Here is a 9,303-nt window from a genome sequence, read left to right on the forward strand (position 1 = left end):
CCTTGCCAGCATTTGTTATTTTTTGACTTTTTCATAAAAAGCATTCTAAGCAGGGTGAGATGATATCTCACTGTGGATTTGACTTCCATTTCTCTGATGATTAGTGATGGTGAGCATTTTTTCATATACCTGTTGGCGATTTTTTTGTCTTATTTGGAGAAATGTCTATTCAACTGTCTTGACTATTTTCTAATCCAATTATTTGTATTTTTGCTATTGAGTTGTTTGAGTTTTCTATAAATTTGGGATATTAACCCCTTATGAAGTGAATAGTTTGCAGATATTTTCTCCTGTTTTGTAGGTTGTCTCTTCACTGTCATGATTGTTTCCTATGCAGTGCAGAAGTTTTTATTTGGTGTAATCTCATTTGTTTATTTTTGCTTTTGTTGTGCCTGTCTTTTGATGTCTTTTCTAAAAAGTCCTTGCCCAGACCAATGACATATAACATTTCACCTATGTTTTCTTCTACTAGTTTCATAGTTTGGGGTCTTACATTTATATATTTAATTTATTTTGAGTTGATTTTGTATATGATGAGAGATAGGGGTCTACTTTCATTCTTTTGTATGTGGGTATGCACATTTCCCAGCACCATTTGTTGAAAAGAGTGTCTTTTCCCAATTGAATGTTTGCAGCTTTGTCAAAAATAAGTTGCATGTAAATATGTGGATTTATGCCTGGGCTCTCTATTTTTGTTCCACTGGTCTACATGCCTGTTTTTATGCCAATACCATGCTGTTTTAGTTAGGATAGCTTTGTAATATATTTTGAAATTAGATAGTGTAATACCTTTAGCATTGCTCTTTTTGCTTAAGATTTCTTTGGCTATTTGGGGTGTTTTGTAGTTTCACATGGATTTTAAGATATTTTTTAATATCTGTGAAGAATGAAATTGGAAACTTGATAGAGATTATATTGGATTTATAGATTGATTTGAGTGGTATGGTCATTTCAACAATATTAATTCTTCTAGTCCATGAACATGGGATATCTTTCTATTTATTTTAATTTTTTAAATTGCTTTTATCAATGTTTAATAATTTTCATCTTTCTGTGGCTTAATTTACTGGTAGGTATTTTGTTTTTTTAATAGCTATTTTAAGTGGGATTATTTTCTTGATTCCTTTTTCAGATAGTCTGCTATTGGTGTATAGAGATGTTAATGATTTTTTATGTAGCTTTTGTATCCTGAAACCTTATTGTATTCATTTACTATTTCTGATTCTCAGTGGTGTATTTATGGTTTTTTACATATATGATCATGTCATCTACAAAGAGGGACAATTTGACTTTTTTTCCATTTGGATGCCTTTTATTTCTTTCTGTTACCTAATTGTTATGACTAGGACTTCCAGTACTATGTTGAAAAAAGTGATTAAAGTGAGCATTCTTGTCTTGTTCCAGATCCTAGAGGCAAAGCTTTCAAGTTTTCACCATTCAGTATAATGTTGCCTGTGGGTTATCACATATGGTCTTTATTTTATTATGTTCTTTTATAACTAATTTGTTAAAAGGTTTGATCATAAAAGGATGTCTAATTTTGTCAAATGCTTTTTCTGCATCTATTGAAATGATTATATGTTTTTTATCCTTCTTTGTTTAATGTGATGTATCACATTTTATTGATTTACATGTATTAGACTATCCTTACCTCCCCAGGTAAATACCACTTGATTATGGTGAATAATCTTTTTAATGTGCTTTTGAATTATCATTGCTAGATCTGCTGGTTTTGAATGTTTCCATCTATGTTTATCAATGATATTGGCCTGGAGTTTTCTTTTATTTGCTGTTCTTGTCTCATTTTGGAATCAGGAAATGCTGTCTTCATAGAATGAGTTTGGAAGAGTTCCCTCCTTTTCATTTTTTTGAAATAGTTTGTAAATAATTTGTATAAATTTTTTAAATGTTTTGTAGAATTTGTCAGCGAAAACCACCAAGTCGTGAACTTTTCTTTCTTCCTCTATTTTTTTAGAGACAGAGTCTCACTCTATCACTGAGGCTGGCATACAGTGGTGCAGTCATAGCTGACTGCAGCCTCAAAGTCCTGGTCTTAAGTGATCCTCCTGCCTCAGTCTCCTGAGTACAAGTACACACCACTATACCTGGGGAATTTTTATTTTTATTTTTAGAGACGGAGTCTCGTTGTGTTGCCCAGGCTAATCTTGAACTCCTGGCCTCTAGTGATTCTCCTGCCTTGGGCTCCTAAACTGTGAGATTACAGATGTGAGCTACTGTGTGAAGTCTTTTGGATTTTCCTTGAATGAGAGCCTAAATCGCTCCTTCCATCTCATTATTTGTCATTGGTGTGTTCACATTTTCTACTTCTTCTTTCTTCAATTTTGATGGGTTATATGTGTCCAGAGCATACGTATTTCTTCTAAGCTTTTCAATTTATTGGCGTATAATTGTTTGTAGTACTTACTCACGATTCCTTGTATTTCTCTAGAGTCTATCATAGTATATCCTTTTTCATCTCTGATTTTATGTGAATTTTCTCTTTTTTTCTTGGTCTGACAAAACATTTGTCAATTTTACGTTTTCAAAAAAGATTCCTTCATTTAATTAGTCGTTTGTATTTTTTGTCTTTATTTTGTATATTTGTGCTCTCATCTTTATATTCTTTTGCTAATTTGGGTCTTAGTTTGTTCTTGATTTTATAGTTCCTTGAAATACATTGTTAGATGCTTTATTCATTATCTTTCTTCTTTATTGATGTCATAATGTATTGCTATAAACTTCCCTCTAAGAACTGTTTTGCTGTATTTCATAAGTTTTCATATGTTCTGATTTCATTTTTATTTGTCTTAAGACGTTTTAAAATTAAATTTTTTTCATTGACCCATTGGTTGTTTAGGGATATGTTGTTTAATTTGTATGTATTTGCACAATTTCCGAAGTTCCTCCTGTTGTTTATGTCTAGCTTTATTCCATATGGTCAAAAAAAACACATGATATGGTTCGATTTTTTGATTAGTTAAGACTTGTTTTGTGCTCTAACATATCTATCATGGACAATATTCCATATGCAGGTGAAAAGACACTGAATTATGCAATTGTTGGATGAAATGTTATGTAAATAACTGTTAAATTCTTTTGATCTAGAGTGCAGTTTAAAAGTTTCTTTGTTGAGATTCTCTCTCAATGATCTGTTCATTGCTGAAAATGGGATGTCGAGGTTTCTTACTATTATTGTACAGTTTTTTGTCTCTCCTTTTAGATCTATTAATGTTTGCTTTATATATTTAGGTTCTCCAATGTTGAGTGCATTATATATTTACAATTATTGTATTCTTTTGTTCTACTGACCCCTTTATTATTACATAATGGCCTTGTTTGTCTGTCTTTACAGTTTTTTTTACTTGAAGTCTATTTTATTTGATATAAATATAACTACTTCTGCATTCTTTTGATTTCCATTGTCATAAAATATATTTTTCCATCTGATCACTTTCAATTTATGTGTGTATTTACAGGTGATGGGAGTCTCTTGTAGAAAGAATATAGTTAGGTCTTGTTTTTAATCCATTTACCCATTATCTGTCTTCTTACTGGATAATTTAATCTATGTACATTCAAGGTAATTATTGATAGATAAGGACTTGTACTGCCATATACTGTTTTCTTGTTGTCTTTTAGAATTTTTGTACCTTTTTGTCCCTTTGTTGTCTTCCTTTGTAGTTAAGTGATTTTCTCTGTGTGTTTTTGTTTCTTGTTCTTTTATTTTTAGTGTATCTAATAAAAATGTTTGCCTTTTGGTTACTATGAGGCATGCGAAGAATATTTTATAGTTTCAATAGGTAATTTTGAATGGATAACAACTTAATTTTGATAATAAGAAATGGGGAAAAGCAATCACTCTGCTCTTTAACTCAATCAATCCCCCACATTTTGCATTTTTGATGTCTTAATTTACATCTTTTATATCACTTATCTCAACAAATTATTGTAGTTGTTATTATTTTTGTTTTGTATTTTAACCTTCTTACTAAAAACATGTAAGTGGTTTACATTCAATTATTACTATATTAGAGCATTCTGAATTTGTCTGAATATTTATTTTTACCTGCAGATTTATACCTTCCAATTTTTTGTATTACATATTAGTGCCCTTTTCTTTCAGTTTGAAGACTGTTCTTTAACATTTCTTTTAAGGCAGGTATGGTTACAATGAATTCCTTCATCTTTTGTTTGTCTTAGAATGTTTTAACCTCTCCTTCATTTCTAAATGGGAGCTGTGCTGGAAAGTATATTCATGGTTGACAGTTTTTTTCTTCAGCACTTTATTCTATTATCCTACTCTCTGCTGTCCCATATTGTTTCTGCTGAGAAGTCTCACATTGGAATTCTCTTATGTGTTATATGCTTCCTTTTTCTTAGTGCTTTCAGGACCTACTCTTTGTTTTTGATGTTTGAAAGTTTAATTATAATGTCTTGTGCTTGTCTTATTCAGATTAAATCAGATTAGTGAGCTTTGGCCATCCTAAACATCTTAATCCTTCTCCAAGTTTAAAAAGTTGTCTGTTATTTCTCTGAATAAGCTTTTAACTCTTTTTCATTCTTAGTTCCACTTTAACATTGTAGATTTGTTTTTTTGATGGTGTCCCATGGATCTCATAAGTTTTCTTTGTTTCTTCTCATTTTTTTCTCTTTTCTACTCTGACAGTGTATTTTCAAAGAGCCTGTCTTTGAGCTCACTGCTTTTTTTCTTCTACTTGATCAGTTCTGCTCTTGATGCCCTGTAGTGCATTTTTCAGTTTGTTTACTGAACTTTCCACCTCCAGGATTTCGTTTTGATTTTTTCCCATTATTTTAAATTCTTTGTTGAATTTCTCATAAATTTCCATGTTGTTTCTCTGTACTTTGTTGAAGTGCACAGATTTTTTTTTTTTTTAAACAGCTATTTGAATTTTTTTGTCTGCCACATCATTCATTTGCATGTCTTTAGGTTCAGTTGCTGACACCTTGTTTTCTCCATTTGGTGAGGCAATTTTTCCTAGGCTATTCTTATTTTTTGTAGATGTACATCTCTGTCTACACATTGATGAATTAAATATTTATTTCATTCTTCTCAGTCTGAGTTTGTTTTTGACTGTTTCTCAGTGGGCTTGTTTAGAAATTCTGTGCGGATTTCCATTATATTCCATTTTAGCATTAGGAGGTGCCCAAAGCAAAGGTTAGACATAAGTCTTGCAATGGGGCTTCACCACTGATGCAATGTAACTGGATGGGCCCATGGGTGATCCGCAGAAAGGCTGCTGTCTGTAGGGGGAGAACAAGTCAGGCCATCAAATCTGGACAGTCTGTGTATCATGTTTCCCACAGTGTGGTGCCCATAAACAACCTGTCTGGTATAATGTTTCCTCTGGTAGAAATGACTAGCCACTGCTAAGTTTCATATAGAAAGTATTGCTAACCCAATCCCTTCTCTATGTCCCTAGCACACCTCTGGTGGTTCAGCTCTGTTGACACTCATGGTGCTGCTTGTGGGCTGATGCTGGAGTGAGTCTACTGTGAAGGCACTCCGTATGGTGGAAAAAATATTCAACTTCTGCTCACTTTATTCAGTGTAAGAATTGTGAGTTCAGGAGAACTTTCTGCATATAATACCATTATGTCCGGGGGGAGGAGTATCACAATCACAGAGTACTGTTTCCCTTACTGTCCAAGCATGGTTTTACTCCTCTTTGCAGTCCAAAGGGGCTTCATAGACTCACTCATGTATTCAGGGTTCATTAGCTCTTGTAAAGTTAATTTCATATGTGGATAGTTGTTCATATAGATGTGTCCATAAGGGTATGATTACTGGAAAGATCTACTCCACTACCTTGCTCTGCCCAAACCCTTCCCCTTTCCAACAAGAGTTTGCCACCTCCTAGTTTTCTTTTTTCTTAACCAAACTAAGTTTAGCCTTTTAATCCTTCACCCTCCTCCACTTATAATGTCATTGCTTCTTTGTATGCTTATTGTATTTTCCATGCTATATGACTTTCAGCTGGTTATTTACAGTATATAAGTTTTAATATCCTGTAAAAGGGGGATAATAATAGCATCCATTTGATAAGGATGTTAAAGATACTAAATGACACTGTCCATGTTAAATAACTTTTTGAGATATATTGAGATGTTTCTGTACTTCCTTGTTCTGGCCTTCTTGTTGAACCAGAGGAATGTATTGCCATGAAAAGCAATAAAACTGTGATAATAGAAATTAAAAGTGAGTAGGAACTTATTTAAAAATCATCATTCTCCTTTTCAATGCAAAAATAAGAACTAGAAACTTTTAATAAGGCAATAGTCCAAAGAAATAACTTATGGAAGGTAACTTGGGTTTTTTAATCTTAAAGGTTCTTTTATATATTTAAGGGTCGATATTGGCTGCCTTGAATCCTACTAAAATTTCAATGTAAGTTTTAGAGAGGGAGGAAAGAGTCAAAGAAAAAATTGTACTGGAAAAAGTTAAATAAGTAAGGAAGATATTATTCAAGCTGTTGCAATACAGGAGAGAGGCCAGACCTAGTCTGAACTCAGCTCCCCTGATACAAAGGGCCGTGGAGTTTTTGAAAGTGAGGGTAAGGGGGCGATCATAGGCCACCTGTCTTTGCTAACTGTCTTTTCTCAAAGGAAAAATAAACTTTCTTTTATCTTTATGATATAAGGTAATTTTTACAACTTGGAGCAAGATTAGGCTCTTACTCTCTCCTGGAGACTGGGAAATAAGGTATTATCTTTCTGAAGGATTACATTTGAAAGGGATGGCTACCAGATCCTTGAAAAAGGAAATTTTCTGCTTACTAGTTACACATGCCACTTCTACCTGCATTTCACTGGCCAAACAGGTCACATGTCTTAATCTGACCCTTCCTTCAATAGGACAGAAATGTATAATCTTCTAGGAAATAGGGCCACTGCAGTAGGAAGACCAGATAATGGGAGAATGGTAATATAATCTACCACAATGACCACAGTGAAAACATTAGTAATCCTCAGGATTAAACCAAGTCTTCTTGGACATTTAGGTTGATTCTAGGCTATTGTCAATAGTGGAATAACAAAAAATAAAGAGAATAGCCCATTTATTTTTTTCAGAGAAGCTAGACAATTCACAGGAACTCATGGCCTAGAAAATTTTATTTCTTGATCAACACAACTCTTTATAGATGCTTGTGGTCCAAAAATGCAGATTCCTAATCATCCCCACGAATACGGGGGCCATTGCAAGCAACCTGGGAGGGAGTTTAGGATTGCTCTGAGGCAGTGAAAGCTATTGAAATTCCCACATGAGGGGGCAGAAAAGGGAATCCACATGTTTTGATCCCTCCATGTTCTGGGTGTAACTTGATTCTCGTTAAATTGCACCATTTTTGGCATCAGAGAGAACCAGATTTGAATCCCAGTTGCATCCCTCATTATGATTTGATGGTGAATGTGTTTTTAACTCGTCTGAGCCTCAGTTTGCTGATCTATAAAAGATGCGATTGTTACGAGGCTTCCATAACGTACATGTGTAAAAATCATGGCAAAATGCTTGTAATTTAAAAGACAGGGCTGTTAGGAGACTTCTATCAGGTAAGTATGTAAAAACCTGGACACAATGCCTATAATTTTGTAAGTGTTCAATATATGGAGAAGGAGGATTATTTTTCTTTCATTTAATTTTTAGAGCAACTTTATAAAATTGGTGATACTCATATATTTGAGATAATCAAACCAAGGATCAGAAAGACTAAATAAATCACCATAGTCACAAAGCAGTTCACAATACATTTACTGGATAATTTCTAGTTAAAAGTAGCAATGATGATCACCTTGAAAATCCTGTATTATCTGGAGGTTTTCTTTTACATAAGCTTCTTGGAATTTAGTAAGATAAGTTGCAGCTCAAACAGCAGATCCGTAGAATATTTTGTTCCAGAGATTGTAGTGGGGGCCAAAGCATTGTATGAGTTTCGTTGGGAACAAGGTGTGGGCTGAGAATCTAAGCAAACTTCATTTGGTGGTTTTCAGTTGGTGGGCAGTGGCAGAAGGAGGAGGAGCTCCATCTGTACTCTCTTTTCCCCCAGTCACAGCCCTCAGGCTTGTTGCATCCAGGCCCTTCTAAGTTAAACCAGAGAGGTTGACAGGTTTATTTAGCATTTAGCAGACAAGTCAGCTCAGGGTAGGCGGGTGAGGTGGGGTGTGGGCTGCTAGTACAGTGCCGCCCTTTGACCCAGGGCTGCCCGTGCCCATGGGGCTATTCCATATATCATATATATATATATAATATTTTTATATATATGTATATAAGCCTGTTGGTTTGTTAAAACCATGGATTCTAAGTTGCTCTATCAACGTGATCATTAGAAAAATGTGATGTACTTAGTGTGTAAATTTTAGAACATTTCTCCTGTTAGTCTTGTTAATACTCAATTCTTTTCTAAAACACCTAGCCCAAATCTCCATAGGTTTTAATCGAATTATATTATAATTTGGATTTTCCGGTCTGCCTATCTTCCAAATAATAAAGTTCTTAAAATTAATTTTCTATTTCTGCCATAACAATTTACCACAACTTTGTGGCTTAAATCAAAGTCTTATGACCCTATAGTTCTGTAGGGCAAACCTCTGACGGTGGTCTTACTGGGCTTAAGTCAAGGTGTTGTCAGGGCTGTATTGCTTTCTGGAGGCTCTAGAGAGAATCCATTTCCTTTTCAAACTTTTAGATGCTGTCCCTATTCTTTAGATCATGGGACCATCACTTCATCTTCAAAGCCAGTAATGTGGGATGTCTGTGACCATTGTTCTGTAGTCATATCACATTCTGACTGTAGCTAGGAAAGATTCTCTGATTTTATAGACACATGCAATTAGATTGGCCCCCAAGATAATCAAGGATAATCCCCCTAACTCAAGGGTTAATCACATCTCCAAAGTCCCTTTTGCCCCATGTAAAGTAATATGGTCACAGATTCCATGGACAAGAACATCTTTATGGGGTCATTATTTTGACTATCACAAAGGCAAAGTCTTGGACTTATGCATATCTAGATTTTATTTGCTTAATTTCAGAGCCTAGAACACATTAGACTCTAAATAAATGTGAATGAGTGATAAATATTATATTTACAGATTGCTGCCACATTACAATTCTGTCCTGCCACTGGTGGTGGAATCCTATGTACTTTTTACCATCTCCATTTTGCATTCAGACTGAACATGGCTATGTTATTCCTTTCACCTGGGTGATTTGAAACCATCTCTCTATTTCTATTTGTAGAGATCTTATCTATCAAGCCCTTCTCAAATGCCACTTCAAAAAACTTT

This window comes from Pan paniscus, chromosome 21 (assembly GCF_029289425.2).
Source record: "Pan paniscus chromosome 21, NHGRI_mPanPan1-v2.0_pri, whole genome shotgun sequence".
NCBI lineage: Eukaryota > Metazoa > Chordata > Mammalia > Primates > Hominidae > Pan > Pan paniscus.